Source organism: Anguilla rostrata, chromosome 12, assembly GCF_018555375.3.
Source record: "Anguilla rostrata isolate EN2019 chromosome 12, ASM1855537v3, whole genome shotgun sequence".
Classification (NCBI taxonomy): Eukaryota; Metazoa; Chordata; class Actinopteri; order Anguilliformes; family Anguillidae; genus Anguilla; species Anguilla rostrata.
This window is the reverse complement of record NC_057944.1, coordinates 33,742,390-33,759,933: the sequence shown is the minus strand read 5'-3', so window position 1 is coordinate 33,759,933 and position 17,544 is coordinate 33,742,390. Positions and strand designations below refer to the sequence as shown.

At 43.5% G+C, this 17,544-nt stretch overlaps 1 long non-coding RNA gene across 6 annotated transcripts in view; it reads right to left on the bottom strand.

Annotated features, from left to right (window-relative positions):
• LOC135236025 (uncharacterized) overlaps window positions 1-17,544 on the bottom strand; it is a 51,282-nt gene that overhangs the window by 30,601 nt on the left and 3,137 nt on the right. For 5 of the 6 annotated variants that reach the window (XR_010324490.1, XR_010324491.1, XR_010324489.1 and 2 more), the window contains exons 2-3: window positions 16,454-16,509; window positions 2,174-2,360 (exon numbers count right to left, since the gene is read on the bottom strand). This is a non-coding gene — a long non-coding RNA (uncharacterized LOC135236025). Of the gene's footprint in view, window positions 1-1,726; window positions 1,843-2,173; window positions 2,361-16,453; window positions 16,510-17,544 lie in introns of those variants that run through there. The other variant, XR_010324488.1, reaches the window with a different exon arrangement.

Here is a 17,544-nt window from a genome sequence, read left to right as displayed (position 1 = left end):
CTGGCGGAACGGACTGGAACGGGCCTCCACATCGGCACGCCAGCTCGGAGACGTCAGCAGCGACTCCCGGCGCGTTCCGAAACGGGCGTGGGAAAAAAGCCGGCGTCCCATTCGTCACCTCGCAGCCGGGAGATTTTAGCGTTTCGTCTTTCAGCGCGAAAATCCGCTCGGCCCGGCAGGAACTTCACGTTATTTCCCTCCGTGTACGTTGCTTTAAATTTCACTCGTTTTTTTTTTGTGCGCCCCGTCTGCCCAGGCCCACCCCGCAAAATCGCAAACTGTGAAATTTATTTCTGATCCTGTCATCGACCAAGTCCTAGGAAAAAGTAAGGCCTTTCAGCACATCTAAATACACGATTAAAATATCTTCAGCAAGGGATTAACTCTCGTCACAATGCTCACAGGACATTGGACTATACATCAGTACCATAATAGCACAACAATGATTCATTTTCTTAATCCTTTCACCACGATGTGGACAAACTGCACTCCATAACGTCAAATGGCTCTCTCTGTCAACTGCCGTCTGTCAACTGCAGATCACAGACAGTGATTGTTAAGGGAAAAAGAAACATTTTTGGGTTTGTGTTTTATGGTTTGTGATGCTTTGAATAGTTTAATCCCATGAACTCAGGTCCCAAAGTACTTTCTCTCTTTCTCTCTCTCTTGATCGAGGAACCACTTTTAAAACGAGAGCCCTTACCCAAGCCAAACTACAGCTCTCTCAAGCGCAATCGAAGACAGCGCAGAGAGTACACGACTCTGGCCCTAATGGAGATCATTCACCTGCAATAAAACATGGAGGAATGTAGAAGAAAAAAAAAAACAAAATGGCAGGGGTAGAAAACCTGCAAGTGAGCTTTCGATCAGATGCCTGGTTTTCTCCCAAGAGCAGCAGCAGACGGTCTCCCACCAATAGTGGAAAATCCAGGTTCAGAACGTTAAAGTCTCTGGTATTTTGTTCTGATCGCCTGGATTTGTCGATTAGCACAATTTGCCACTTAAACCTCAGCCAGGAGGTGGAACTAAATGGTGAAATCAGCTGGCTTGGGTACATGGGTGGAGGAAACGGGTTGCAGGATTTTTACTTTCCTGACCCCCTGGACTTTCCACTTCTGGCCTCCCACCACCGTCGCTCCTGACTCTTTTGACAGTCTCGGTCTTGTTAGAGGAGCAAAATAAGGGCCGATCCCTCCCAGGATTTTCTGCCATATTCAGCTCTCAATTTTTAATTGGCCCAATCATATCTTGAGCTGCCATTTGTATCAGCGCAAACTGCAAGCAGCAAGTGCATCCTAAAGATTGTACCTAGCTCAGGTACAGGAGAGACACAGTGCAGTTCATAGAGCTGTCAGAAAACTAAAACTAAGGTAACTGATTGGAGCTAAAACCAATACACAGACCGGCCCTCCATGGCCAGAGTTATGAAACTTTGTTACACGTACACCCCTTGGCACCCCACAGCATCTCTGACACAGGTGTCTTTCCCAGGTGCACCAGGGCAGTGCTCTTTCCTGTCAAAATCCCCCCCCCCCCCCCCGAGAAAAAAATAATAACACAAATGTCCTAGGACGTCCTTGGTGAATTTCCGCTGCTTGAATTAATTCTGTCTGGGAAGACAAGTCTTCTTGGTATACGTTCCAAGAAGGAGTGTCTTTCACTTTTTTTTTCTTTTTTTTTGCAATGTCCATACAATTTTATTTAAAAACTGTCAAGATCAGAAAACTTGAAGGAACATGGGATTTACTATTCATAACTTCATAATGTGCTCTTTGCAGGTGGGCGAGAAAACCTTGTTAAAATGAAGTGAAACGGATGCAGCAGATGCAGTGTTTCACCAGGCTGGAGAAGACACAAAAGGGAAGAGGTTCATTTTGCAGGGAGAAAGCAAGTCTGAATTTATGAGAGCAGACAGGGAGGAAAGGAGCCAGATCCAACTCCAAAACCAAACTATTCCAAGTCAGCAGGTGACCAGTTTTTTCCCCCCTCAGGCTTTTTATTTATTCATTTTTAACTTCTAAAGCTGTACTATTATTGATTTTTAGTTGGTAGAAGAAAGAAGAAAAAAAACTGGCCTGGAGTTTCATCTCTTCCAGATTCTGTGCCTTTTAACAAAAATGTATCCCATTCTGATGAAAAACATAAGAAAATGAATCAAAGATTCGGAGGTTACCGCATTCGTGAAGCGCGCCTGCTGCGTTGCGGGCCAAGCTCAGCTGCGGCCTGCGCAGATTCCAGGGCTGGGATGAAGTATGACGATGACGCTGACGGCGATCGCGAAACCCTGCATGCATTCTAGTCACTAGGCTGCTTTATATCTTCCTTGTTTCCGTACCTCGCTTCCTTTCCGAGATTTTCTCCTGAACACGTAACAAGAAACAAGGACAGCGGGAAGTGTTGGGAAGTGTTCAGAAGTGTTCAGACGTCGTTGTTCACTCGGTCATCATTTTCACCAGCATTTTTCTGAAGACTGGAGTGACATCACAACCCCACAAACATGTATATGCTGTAATCCAATTATATCGTTGATCTAACTCAAAATTAGTGTTTTTGTAACAATTCCACAATGTGAATAATTGTTCAAAAAAGGCATTACAAGTTACATTTTGCTTAACGATTGATTTGCTATTATCTTTCAGTTTCTGCAAGCTATTTGTTCATGTTATTCACATTTCTGTATAGTACAGCTTGCCACTGTGACTTACATTTACAAAACGTATGCTTCATTCTTTCCCTCCTTAGCTATTATCTATGTACCAACTTTTCTGTCAACCTTTAACTTGTTTTTTTTTAATTTTTAAAAAAAAAATTTTAAGCAAAGCATTGTGGGACTTGCAGTCACAAATAACCACAATCAGTTCTGCAAAGGATGCAAATGAGAAAGGAAATGTGATCCTTTGAAAAAGTAATGTCATGTCAGCCAGTTAACCCAGTTACAAGAAGGTAAAGGGACATGGAAGGAATTTTTAAAGTATTGCAAGACAAACCTCAATTTCCCTGATAGAAAGTAGCGGCCATATAAAAAAAATGCTCATTATTGGACAGGTTTTTGTCCATTGTTAATCTGCTATGCGGATTATTCGTTTTTTTGTTCTTCAAAATTGCATTATCAGGAAGGAGTTTACCCAAAATGTAAGGAAATATCACGGAAAATAACATACAATTGAAAAACTTGTGAGAGGACTGCATTACATTGGCTTTTCACTCCTATGATTAGCCTGGTTGAAAAACCATCTGGGCTCAATAAATAATACTCACACAAAGAATTAACCACCTCTAGCCGTCCAAACCTCACCACATTTACACATGCTTTCTGCCACAAGACGTGCCATTTTGACTAATATGATCATATCACCGTGAATCCATAAATCTATCCCTTCTATCCCATGATGCCTTGAGGGAAAATGTTCCCCGTTGCTTTTATAATAACCACACAGCCCTGGCTCCTCTCCTGTGAATGGCACATCCTCCATTTTGACCTCAGCCTGCAGGAAGACATCTTTATATTCAGCATCCTGTGTAATCCTCTGGGGCTACTGAATTTCATTTCATTTTCACAAATTTAACAAAGCAAATCAAATGTCACTTAATTGGTGTTTGGGTCACCACCTTGCCTGGGCAAACTGGCAGCTCTCTCTCCCTCTCTCTCTCTCTCTCTCTCTCAGGTTGAAATCAAATGCTCAGTTTTACTTCAGTTTTGCTATGAACAATGAATGAATGCCTGGATATCATGCTCCTCTATTTATGAGCTTCTGTCTGTCGTCAGCCTTTCGTTAGCTAAGGTTCTGACATCACCTGAGACACCTTTGCTTGTGAAAGATCAGCCAGGTGACCTGTCTCAGTCAACGATGCCCCTTTCAAAGCTGCCCTGACAGTCACCCGTTTTTTTAAAAGACAATGAGGTCTCAGCTTGCAGCCATACTAGCCATAATGATAACTAGGGTCTGTCTGTTTTTTTTTTACATAACCCATACATATTTTCCTATACTTATCCTTATACAGACATTTCAATTTTTGTTCACTGCTTGTGTACAACATTTGTGTACGAGAAAGCAAGAGGACAATGAGTTTTATTGTCTGTTGGTCACCACTGTTTGCAATTTTGAAAACCAGATAGGTTGACTTGTGTTTAATTTAGAATTCACAATTCCAACTAATTGAAAAATGAATACAGGTACTGCTGCAGCTGAAATAAGTACTCCTTAAAGTGGAAATACTACCATAGAATTTAAATTTGAGCATACAATTTACTTCATTCCTTTTTTCCCCATTTCATGTAGTCATACACAATGCACAAAGCTTTTTGTTAATGCTCTCTAAGACACCACTAGATAAGATTTCCAGCCCATCTGTCTACAAAGCATAGAAGGCAAGTCTTTAAATCCCATTGGGATAGCTTCACCTGTGTGCTCTGTTACAGCGCCACCAAGTGGCTAAACTGATTTTAATAAGCAAGCTATGCGTTTCATTTTTTTTTCATGTTTTTTTTTTTGATCATGTGACGTTGCATCAATTGCATGCCGAGAGAAATATTTCTTAGTTAAAAACGAGGGTGGGCGGCAAAGTAGATCACTTCAACAGACGTTCCACATTTCAGCTCTAGGCTACCTGGTATCAAACAATGTTTCACTTGTATAGATTAATGAAATAAGACTGGCACAATATCTCCGTTGGACAGTATTAACCACACCATCCCTCCCACTGCCATTTTCAATGAACACTCTTGATGACGGTTTTTCAAGGGCTGCCAAGAAATAGTGCATTGACTGAGAAGCTGTCACAACAAAGGGCTGCTTACCAAGGACATAATAAAAGATAATAAATTCTGACCATGAATTTGCAATATCACATCCCGCTGACTGTACTGTAAAGGAGAGCTGCTTTGTGCCACATTTTGAAAAAATGAAAACTCAGTCTGTGCTCTCAGTCGGGAGCTTTGAGCGACAAAGAACACAAACATGGTTTGTGTGTGTGTGTGTGTGTGTGGGTTCACGCATTTGTGCGTGTTTTATGTGTGTGTGTGTGACCAAAGACAACATTAAATCATTTGCACAGATTATTGAAATGTAATCATATTTATAATGGAAAATTATAATGAGTCTCAGGCCTATCGTGTTAAGATTTAACGATAAAGCAGACAGAAGCAGACACATTTTCTCCATTGGTCCAGTAACACACTTCAAAATTGACATGTCCGTTTTACTTTTTAATAGGATATGTATTTATTTTACTGAAGATATAACAGCCAAAAAAAATTGCAATAGCTAATGTGGATCAACACGCACAGCAAAAAATATGCAATCAACCCACAAAGGTTTACTGCTTTGGAAAAGATCATTTTGGCTGGCACAACAGAAGAGTGTTTGACCGCATTGAGACCTTCTCGTTCACGATGACATCTGCAACAGTGAATTGGTTGTGAATGGAACTAAATACAGTGGCACAGGGCAATAAGTTATACATGGTGAAATGCCAGGCCTTTGGGTTTGTGTGATTTGGAAAAGTACAATTCAGAGAAGCTGCAATTTTTTAATGCTGCCCCTAGGCCAAATGCAACCGCAGACTTGAATGGCAGTCTTCTGTGTGATGGAATCTGCATGTGTGTGTGTGTGTGTGTGTGTACCTGCTCTCAAACTTGGCTGCAAACGGATCTTTCAGCAAGACAATGACCCCCAGGCATACCTCAAAATTGACCAAGAAATGGTTACCTGACCACAGGATTATAGTTTTGCAACAACCATATCGGTCTCCAAAGTTAAAACAGGCAGAAAATTTGTGGCGTGGATTGAAGAGGGCAGTCCACAAGCATGGACAAAATGATCTACATGATCTTCAGTGACTGTGTATGGAGTTCCCCCCAGTACGTTTCCAAATCTCATAAGACACTATGGAAGATGTCTAGAAGTGGAATTCTTGCCAAGGGAGGGGGCACAAAGTATCCAAAACAGGGATGTAAACAAACGCGTAACTTTAGGATGAATATTATGGCGGGGGGTTAAATCTACAGACCCCAAGAACTGCCTGCTAGGGGCGCCCGGGGCATGCCCCCCACAAATTAATGAGAATTGCTGTGAAATTATAATTTTTAGTTAATTCTAAAGGGAAATTCTAATTCTACAGGAAAGAATTAACCCCCCCCCCCCCCCCCCATACATTGTGTGTAAATAAACTTAAAAACACAATTTTTTGAGCATACATAAATTCATTGTTTTTTCCTCTCCCTTCATGGTCTTCCTTGCTCAGATCAATAACACACACGCAGTGTTGTGGTGCACTTAGCCAGGCCATTGATTTCCTTTGTTATGGCTGACTACATTCTTGCCTTCGTGTGTTCAAGGGTCCAAGTGTTCTCATTTCAGTAGGGAAATAATGCGTCGGTTTCCCCGTGAAAGCGTGCGAGTTTGAGCATATTAGCCTATGTGTGGCGTGTGCGTGCGCGGGTGCGTGACTGTGTGTGTACGTGGCTTGTTTGTTCCGCAGTTCTACGTGCGAGCTGGCCATTAGGCAGATGCGGTTTTTGCTTCTGCTGCGTGACTTGAAGTGTTGTAAATAAAAAATATCTAGAGAGCGCAATGAAAAAAGTAGCTAAAGTGAACACATAACAACCAACCAACCCCCCGCTCCCCCCCTCAAATAATAAAATTAAAAAAATCTTCCCCTGAGCCCATATGTCATGCCTGCAGCCTGGCTCTACCAACCGCAGGTAGCATTCACGAAAACAAAATGTAAAAATGCTTAAACACTTCATTGGCAATGCCAACAGCCTCGTTGTATTTACGATGGTTTTTCCGTGTTTGTTTGAGAGGTTTACAGTGGCCGATTCTTTGATTCTGCAGGTGAATTTAATTGTCAGTATCGATGTCCCCCCGCTGCGGCGGTCAGGTTGCCCGTTTCTGCATGCTGTTTTTCCCCTCTGGAGTTCGTTTATAGTCATTGCTGCTCTCACGGAATAGCAACGGATCGCCCGCCTCTCACGGCAGCCACAGAATACTAAATCACCATCACATGTTAACAGGAGGCGTGTGAAATCCCGCGGCCAGCTTCGGATCTCCGCGCGCCACGACCACTGGTCTTATTGCGCGCACTTCTAACGTTTCGTAGCCTACACGCATCTAAACGGTAAATCCACTCTCCCGGGTCTTGAAAGGGCCAGGTGGGATTTTGTGTGGGGCACAGAAAGTATCACAGCTGGAGCGTGTTTTAGTGGAATACTTAATATTTAGATAGATTTTAAGATTTATTTCTTGATTACCGCCTTTTGTTTTTACTCTTGCCCAGTCCTGGTCCCGATTTTTTGCTCCCCTCTCACTTATCTGAGATTTGTAATAAAAGAGCAAATCCCATTTCCACCCGGTAGTTCTGGTTCTAAACTCCACATGCAAAGAGGCTCTGGAGATCAGAGGAGGGAGAGAAGGGGGTGGACTGGAGGGGTGGCAGGATGGAAAAAAGATTGTGTAAACAGTCGCCCTCCCCCTGCACTGCCAAAAACTATTTAAACTTGAAAAGCAAAACACAAAATGCATAAAGATATTGCAGACACCCTCTGAAAATATTATCTGTGTACAAAACGTGTCCTCTGCATTAATTTAAAAACACTGCTAAAATAATCAAAAGGAGTCAAAGGTCAGGTCCCCTGAGTGCATAGCTCTTGACCAGAGGTCAAAAGCCATGTTGCACACTTGTGTGCTTTGTTAAAGGAAATTTTGGAGCACCGAGTTTAGTCTTGCCATTCTTTATACAACATGTGTGTACGGGGTTCTAACAATCTTATCTCTGCCGCAAAAACATAATCTAAGAGAGTTGTGTTGCACTATGACCACATTAAAAATGATCAACGCTTTCTTCTTGCATTGATTTCTTGATATAAATATTCCTGGCTGGCAAGAGATGTCACGTATCCCACATTTGCAGAGACAAATAATCTATAAAGCACTCAAGTGAGCAAATGGCACCAGACCTGCCACTGACCGTATGCGTGTGGCTCCTGCTGCCTGCGTTTACTCGCTGCATCGATAACAAATCAATAGATCTTTGGCTGTTAATCAGGGGGTCCGGTGTCCCCCCGGGACTGAAGTGGGTTAGTGGGTCAGTCAGACGCACAGCGCAGAGCTGATCAGCAAGTCCGCGCCGAGAGAGAGAGAGAGAGAGCGCAAGACGAAACTCCGGGGAAACGGATAGTGTGCGAACAAACGTGTCTCCTCGAATTGAAAGCGGCGGCGCCCCATGCGCTGGTGTCCCGGGCCGAAGGCCGACGGGAACGTGGGAGCGATTAGGGGAGCGTGCTCTGGTTCCCGTTACTGCCGCGGCGCCCACATCTTCTCCGCAGCTGGGGGGGGGGCGCCTTCTCTACCGCGACCCCTGACCCCGGCGCCCCGCGGGCCGGGCCGCTCAGACTTCAGGCTGCCTGCGTGACGCGGCGGGACACGCGATGTCTGACCGGATAGCGGGCCGTCGCCAAGACGACACGCCACCAGGTCTCGTGCCTCACCACCAGAAAACAAAAGCGCTACCACAACAGCAGCAGCGGGCTCTCACGCCCACCTAATCACAACCAGCGCCGTCGTCTTGCGCTCTTCAGGGGGGGGGCTACGTTACACCACGAACCAAAAGCCGGAGGGGCGAGCGTGCCGCTCTCTCACGGCTTCTGTGTGCTGGAATAGGCGCCGGCGGCGTATTCTGGCGTGCTAGCAACGAAAGTCGAATGCAGATGACGAAAAAAAAAGGGTCAAATGAGAACATGTGTGTGCTCCAAAACGAAGTGCAACATGTCGCAAACCAAAAAAGCTAAAATGTAAAAAGAATCACCAAAACTGACTTAAATAAGGAGCTTTACCCATGCTAGTCATTACATTACATTTATTTGGCAGACGCTTTTATCCAAAGCGACGTACAAAAAGTGCATTTCATGGTCATCGACAACTACTAAACACAGGTTCAGTAAGATACGATACTTATTTTGTGCAGCTATTTCTAGCCAAGAACACAGTTTAGTTCACACAGTGAACACTAATCAGACCTAACCTCTGCAAAGCCAACTAGGCAGAAGAATAATAGTCGGCCCCTCAGTACTTACTTTATACAAATATATATATTTTTAAATTTTGACATTTTTACTTGAATATGGGTGTTAACCCAAAAGGGACAGGGTTGGACACAAGCCCACCCAACCACACACAACAAATGGGAACCTGTCCAAATGTTCTGCCAGAGAGCTGCTATGGTGTCCCTGCAATACACTTTCACAGAGACATCATCTTCTGACAGGCATAATTTGGCACAGGCACACAAGTTTCCATTACAATAACCAGGGATCCTCAGTAAGTCTCCCAGGCTGGTCTCGGGTGCCTCCCCTGACTGGCAGAAGTAAAATCTTTATTCTTTATTGGTTGACAATTTTCAATCCCATAAAACCCACTACTTTAAAAGACACAGATTTTGAAAGAAAAAAAATCATAACATACAAGAAACAATGCTTGCATTAATCAAAAATGCACTGTTGAGATCTACCACAGCGACCATTTAGCACAAGCATTTCTATTAATCTGTTCCGAACATGCTCATGATTCTAAAAGCACCAAAGGACAGACATTTTAAAATACACTATAAAACAGACTCAGATTTCCTTAAAAACCCAGAACATTACAATGGGCAAGATGCATCAGAATGGTATTACATTGCCATTCTATAAAAGGACATGTGGCTGACAGAAGTGCTGGCTCATATTGTGTCCCAAAAATTACGAGCCAAGCCGATTCGCCATAAAATCTGGACGGTCCACAGTCACATGGGCCAACAAAAGGAAGTTAAGGTTTCTGGGCTTAATGAAGTGAGATCATAAGATGCTGCTGCCACAGCCAAGCTTGTACTAGTCACCGCTCCAGGCTTGTCCACCAGTTTCCCTTTTTAACGTGACTCACATCGCTCTTGACTGCTGTTTGCTGACTACTAGCTCATTAGTCACACAGCTAATCAGCCACTGCACGGCAACTACCGGGAAATCGCATTTTGCGGTAAAAGCAAAAATGATTATTCTGCCCTTTCTTGAGTCATATTTTGAGAGAAAAACACATTTCGGTTTAAATGCCAAAAACTCCAGATTTAGAAACTGATACTGATAAAGGGTGTAAATGCAAAGTATACGCAAAGAAAAATCTATATTTGGGATTTAATATTGCCTTTTTTTCCCCCTTGAAGTTCTTTTTTTTGTCCATTTTCAAATTGAGGGAATGTCAAGTGTGATGCTGGAAGTCAGGGACTCGAAAGACGATGGATTGCAGGCAGCAGGATAGATTTGCTAATTAGACCACTAAGCATAAGACAAAAAAAAAAGAAAAAAAATTTGATGGCTTGTTCGAAAGGGGCACATTACAAAAACTAAAACGTATAAAAAAAGATCAGGCCCATATGCTCCACACTATAAAAAAAAAAAGAACAGCTTTTGTAATTGTTTTCTTGGGGAATGACATGGCAGTAAAGAAATCTCGAGCGTGGTGCATTCGCCCTGTTATTGGAAGGTCCTCTCTTCACTCGAGCGCTTTTGAACACACAGGGAGCCGTGTGAATGCGCGCCGGCTGCCAACATCTGGAAGCACGCTTAATGATCATTAAAAAACGAGCCTAAACGTTTATTAAATAGTGCTGGTTGAGGGGGTGGGGGGGTGGGCTCCACGACAGAAGAGATCTCGAGCTTTCTTCCCAGACGACTAACAGCTCTGTGGCTTATGCCCTTGCAAGGGTTCCAAACATGCAGCCAATAAAACTTTATGGGGCCCCCGCACATGATTTAGGGTCGCCTGTAAATTCACATCCAAGACTTTTCACCTGCGTGTGGCTTTTGTTGCGTTGTGGTCTGACTTGAGGCTTAAAAAAGGACCTAGGAAGGAAGTAGGAGAAAGGGGAAAAAAAAGTACTAACCAGCAAAGGTGTTTGATTGGACATGCCAAACATCAAAGACATCAGCTCTGACCCCCCTTGACTTCCTCTACACTTACTCTGGAGTTTGTTTCAAAAACCTTTTAGCAGAGGCAGAGGACATTAAAAAAAAACCCCAACGAGAAAGACAAAACACGCCAAATGATAAATGCAATGGGAAATGTTGATGTTTTAGTACATCACCCTAGTTTGCCCTCTAACCCCTTAAACCTGTGTCCATGCTCCGACGCTGTACAGTATATGCAGCCTGACTGAAGCGGCCATTTGCAAAGTAAGATCTACTCAAAGATCAGCCCGTCCATCCGGCGCGCTAATGTACACAACGGACCGTCGCAGACGAGTCAGGCTCGCTAAAAAAAAAAAGTAAAAAGTGACATCTGTCTGGGATTTAAGAGATTTCACCTGATCGTGAGCGCCTTGATTAATTTTGTCGAGGGTCTGGGAACTGGGAATGGGGCTAAATCGCAACCAGGTTTCTGGCAAGCAGGTAGAGATCCGAGACTTCGCGTCCTCAGCCATTCTCATGACTGTTGTAATTTTGTCTGGGCCCTTTGATGAAGTGCTCCGGAGACGGATCGAGATGTTTACTGGAAGGGTTCGTCTCATTGCTCACTTCCTAGTGGCCATTTTAGCAGATTGTGCAGATTTCCACAGAGTTTACAGAGGTCTGATTTTCTGCTACAATAGCTCAGGGGCAACATAGCTCAGGAGGTAAAGCCGCTTTTCCACCGCACGGTACCGGCTCAACTCGACATTTTGTGGTTTTCCATCGGGTAAAAGTTGTGGATGGTACCTGGTACCTTTTTGGTATCACCTCCATTGAGGTTCCAAGAGAGCTGAGGCGATATCAAAAGGTGACGTGAAAACACTGCAGACCACTGATTGGTCAGAGCAACGAGTTACATGTGGCGTCGCTAATGATGACCAGCTACATTCACAGGGGTACCATCTGCAGTGGAAAACGTAGCACCTGGTACCAAAAGCGAGTAGAGTTGAGTCGGGTTGGGCCAGTACCATGCGGTGGAAAAGCGGCTTAAGAGCAGTTGTCTGACAGTCGGAGGGTTACCGGTTCGATCCCCCGCCCTGGGAGTGTCGAAGTGTCCCTGAGCAAGACACCTAACCCCTAATTTCTCCCAACGAGCTGATTGGTACCTTGCATGGCAGCCTTTCACCGTTGGTGTGTGAGTGTGTGTGTGAATGGGTGAATGAGAGGCATAAATTGTAAAGCGCTTTGGAAAAAGCGCTATATAAATGCAGTCCATTTACCAAAGCATCTGCCTGACAATGACTTTAAATGCACAATATACAACAAGGTTTATCTTTACAGAGCATAAAACTCAAATAGCATGCAAGATATTGGAGGAGATCTGCAAGATATTGGCTACTATTAAGGACAGCTTTACATATTCAGTTTCATGCCCCAACAAGGTAAGTTTGATAATGAAATATATGTTACCTACAGTGGTGAGGAAGTTGAATTTGTTGTTCGTTTAAACACTGACATGGTTTTTTTTGGGGTTTTTTCCCCCAGTATATCCAGGTCATCGCCAAACCTCCAAATATCACTTTACATAATATTTTAGTTCATGAACTTTTGAAACAGCCAAACCAGGGTCTCTGTTTACATTTTAGATTGTTTGCTTTGAAAAATGACCTGCAGAGAAAGCAAATCTTATCGTGTGATACAGGAGGCGACTGACACAGAAGGATGCTTATCTTTCTGCATTAATATTCATTACCATCAGACTCCCGGCCAGTTATACAACTGCTTTTTTTTTTTTTTTTTTTTTTTTAAACAACAGGAGGTCACCTTCCGGAACTACAGTATGCATAGACCTCAGCCAACTCTAACAAATTAATATTAATGAGAACATTCGTTTACACTAGAATGCTGTGTCTTTCCTTATGTTTGGATTATCGTGCGGATGTTTACTTTTCCATCTGTACATGCATCACGCATCCGTTTCATACTATGACATCACATGTACAATACCCATGTGCTTTCAGAGTATGGCACATTTAAATGGCAAATGGACTGCATTTATATAGCGCTTTTATCCAAAGCGCTTTACAATTGATGCCTCTCATTCGCCAGAGCAGTTGGGGGATTAGGTGTCTTGCTCAAGGACACTTCGACACGCCCAGGGCGGGGTTTGAACCGGCAACCCTCCGACTCCCAGACACTCGGTCTTACCTCCTGAGCTATGTCACCCCAGAAAGAAATTTAAAACAGAAAGAGCAGCAATTGGAATACCATAAGTGAAGCATAGGCTTTATTTGTCACGCTCGGCTTGTTATGATTTTCAAAGATGGTTGGGAAGAAATGGTCCTTGTAGCCATACTGATGCATGTTGACAACGCAACCAAGTCCTTTCACACATCTTGCAAATAGACATAATCTCATCCTCTGCAAATATACTGACCAATCGTGCATTCTCATAAGGGGAAAGAGTGATATCACAGAAGGCTTAAATGGATATTTATAGGCAAACTAGGCATATCATAGAAGCAATAATGGCTGAAAATAAAATGCTATTGATCGCATTCTCATCTTGTACCCAATATCTAGTCACACAGTATACATCAGGGTATCAAGAGAGTAGGGTTTTTTTTTGTAAAGTTAAAGTTAATATCACTGCAATATATATTGGTCTCTTTTGAGCAACTGGCCTTGCAGCAGTGTAACAAGCAACGCAAAAATAATGCATAAGAAAAGAACAACAGTTAACAAGACATAAAAGATCAAAAGAGGAGAGAGAATAAATATGAACAGATTAAGAGGTGCAAGGACAGCTAATGTGCATGCAAACAGGTCAACCCATAGATCTGCTTATGACTAACAGACTATTTAGCAACGAACACAAATATAAAGGACCGGCTTTTAAAGTGCGTGGTTTATATAGCCGGCTATTTCTAAATTAATCTCTTTGAGTTTGGCCATGTCATTTCCTCAGGAGGTCTGATAAGCTAATAAATCCGTGCGCAGAGCTGTGTCAGTGACGCTAGTCGTGCTCTCGTGCTCCAGACTCTCCGGGGTTTGGCAAACGTTTCTGTCGCCCTTTCCAGCGGTCGCGAGTCAGCGGCAGGTACAGACAGTCAGAGTCGGCGCACGCACGCACGCTCGCGCGCGCACGTACGCACGCGACACGCACCCCGCGGACGGACATCGCCTGCGCCGCTCTTCCTGTTATGGAAAGTTCCTCTCTTTTTGGCGTCAGGGTTTAGGCTGGGGATCTGTTTTTGTTTAAAACCCAGAATCACTTTTACCGTAACAGAAGGGGAGAGGGGGGGGAACCACGGTCCTGGGAGCTGCTCATGGCCACGGTTGTAAAACTGAGGTCAGGAAAATAAATTCCCAGATAAATCACCTGAAAAACCTCTTTCTGAAAATATTATTTCAGAGGTTATTTAACCCGGCTGCTCCCAGCTGAGTTGGTATATCTCATTTCCTCTCCTGATACTAACGGGCCAGGGCAGAGGATCGCAATGGAGCCAGTTCAGCCGAAGAATCCGTCTACCCCGTTCTAAAAGACAGGTTGAGGACCAGACCACCCCGGAGAAACTGTATGTCCGTCCCGTGAATTGGCTCCGATAGCACAAAGCCGGGAATTGGCAGTCCAAGAGCACCTGTTATTTGTATTTTCTTCATCTTCTGGTTATGCATTTCATCTCTGGTGATGCCCTGCTTTCTTTCAGCTTCAGATGTGTTGTTTAAGCTGACACTGACACTATATGACCAAAAGTATATGGAAACGCCTTGATCTGGGCCTGTTTTTCATGGTTTGGGCTGGGCCCCCTAGTTCCAGTGATGGCAAATATTAATGTTACAGCATACAATCACATTCTAGACTAGTCTGTGCTTTCCAAGCAATGTTGGGATGCAAAGGAGTGTTTCCCCGTTTCATCTTGACAATGCCCCTGGGCACACAGCGAGGTCCATATAGAAATGGTTTTGTCGAGAACGATGTGGAAGAACTTGCCTGCAAAGACGTCTGACCTAAGCCCCATCAAACACTGTTGGGATCACTTGGAAAGCTGACAGCCAGCCAGGCCTAATTGCTCAATCAGTGCCCAACCTCACTAATGCTCTTCTGGCTGAATGGGAGCAAATCCCTGCAGCAATGCTCCAAAATCTAGTACAAAGCCTTCCCAGAAGGGTGGAGGTTATTATAGCAGCAAAGGATGGACCAACTCAAACATTGCTGCCCATAACTCTGGATGAGATGTTGGAATTCAGGTGTCCACATACTTTTGGCCATGTAGTGTATTTTAGGCTTGGACATGCGGGCACAATTCACTGGAGGGTGTAGCCTACACCCAATCCATATTGTCCCCTCCCCCCCCCCCCCAACCATTTTCAAAGACTGGCATTATTGCCACCCACAAAACGCAGCACAGAGTGAACCCGCCAGACATGACTAGGCCCTCGACCGCGTAGAAACCCACGGGGCACTGCCTGACTCACGTTAAGTAGCTGCTGTTTTTCACTCAGTGAGTCTGACTCACATGAGCTGAGTAAACGTCATTAATCCAGCCAGACAGTGATCCACGAGTCTCACTGCCGAAAGTGTAACACAATGTGCTGGTGAACGGCAACCTACTTACTTCCCAGTCTTACATTGCACACAGAATTATATTCTGATTTTATGCAGCCCGACAAACATTTTAGATTTTCCTCTAGCGGTCTCAACTCACCCTGCTTTGCACACACCTGTGCACCTGACTGTACGCCTTACGAGATGGCCAGCTTAATTTATGTACACTGCTTCCTGTGTGAGACCCTTTGAATGCAACAGCCCCTGAAAATTGTTGCCTAGGGGGTAGGGGGCATCTTTCCTCATAGTAGTTCAACTCACTTTCAGAAAAAAACCAGCCTCCTTTTTAGGTATAAGAGGAGAGGGTTGGTTTGGGTTCAAAGGACCGAAACAAAATGATTGTGCATGGATCTGCAATGAAGTTCAGGCAGGACAGCTGGTAACAAGTATGAAGGTTATCAAGCCAAATACTATTACACGCTGCATCTGCTTCAAAGCACAATAGGACCAATATGTACAGCTGATAAGTAAAAGTAAAAAAACAGTCCTTTGGTTTTGTTTTCTTCATAGGCTTAAAAAGTGTAATCAAGAAATACCTATTTAGTTTACTTTGAGGGCTATACCTTTATACATTTGCACTGGTACATATCATCCTTCCATTTCTATCTTTTAAAATTACCCTCACCCAACAGATGTGCATTAAAATATCTGACCTACACTGAGAATTCTTGAGAGGTGAAATACGCATATGAGTACAGCATGTGCGCCTGTGTCTGTGCACGTGTTGAGAGGTGGAGAGAGAAATGGAGAAGCAAGTAAAGCATAGAGAAAATATGAGACCGAATGTATTTAGACTTTTGCTACGGGACATATGAACCTGTAATTCATTGTAAATGCTTAAATCTTTCAGACTTTAAAGCTCAAAAGTAAGTACCATACAGGCCCTGTTTAAATGTGCTGTATTCCCAAAAGGAGTGTTCACTTACAGTTCCAGTCTCACTCCATAGCCCAGAGGTGACTGCAGTTCAACTGCATGGTGTACCTATAAAAAAAGAGGAAAAGATTAAACTATCAAGACTTCTGAGAACACAAAAACACAGAAAAATTTAATTTCAAGAGCCTACAGGAAAACACAAATACCAGAAGCCAAAAAGTCTCATAGGTAAAGACAACAGAAACCTGGTTGGAGGTCGCAGACAATATTCAAGCTGCCAAGCTGAATGGCTGATCATTTTGACTACAGTGAAAAGTATAACTCAAGACAATGTTTGAGAAATCTGGCAACCATTGGCTCTATAATTGAATCCTAATTTCAATTAATTTTAAAAATCTTGGTTTGATAATCAATGTTTGCACATCTAGAGACAATGGCAGTTTATTATATTGGATCAGTGCATGGATAGTAACCTTGGTAACAATGACATAGGGCAGTGGACCAGTTTGTAACAATGCCAAAAATCTGAAGTAGACAAGTGAATGCAATCAAAACATTTCACCATTACGAGGAAAGAGTGATACAAGTAACAGCCCAAATAAAGGAAACACCAACCATAACATCCTTCTCTGTAATATTCTTCACGGACAATGCATTCGATGAAACTGCCTGCTCGCACGTTACATTTCAACTTATTCAGAGTTGCTCATCTGTTTCTCCCCTTGCATCTTGAACCAATACAAGTACATCACAGACCAAGGGTATGCACTCTTGGCCACAGTTGCCCATAGTTAATGTTTTTCGCCAGAGACTTCAATTACCGACATTACCATAGCCATTCTTACTCATGAAACACTAGCAAATTCAGCAGTCTCAGTCACGGAACTTCTTGGCAAATGTGCTCTAACCACCACCACTTTTCTTTTTAAATTGTTTTTTAAATTTTTTTTATTTGACATCTAACATGGGACTCGGCACGTCCAATTTCCTCCCTAATTTGGAACGTCCAATTATCTGCACCCGCACGTTCATGTTCGAACCCCACTGCTGATTCGGGGAGAGTGTAGACATTCCCGGTACTCCTCCGAACTGTGGTGTCGCCATCTGCTTCTTTTCACATTGCAGACTACAGTCAAGCTCACG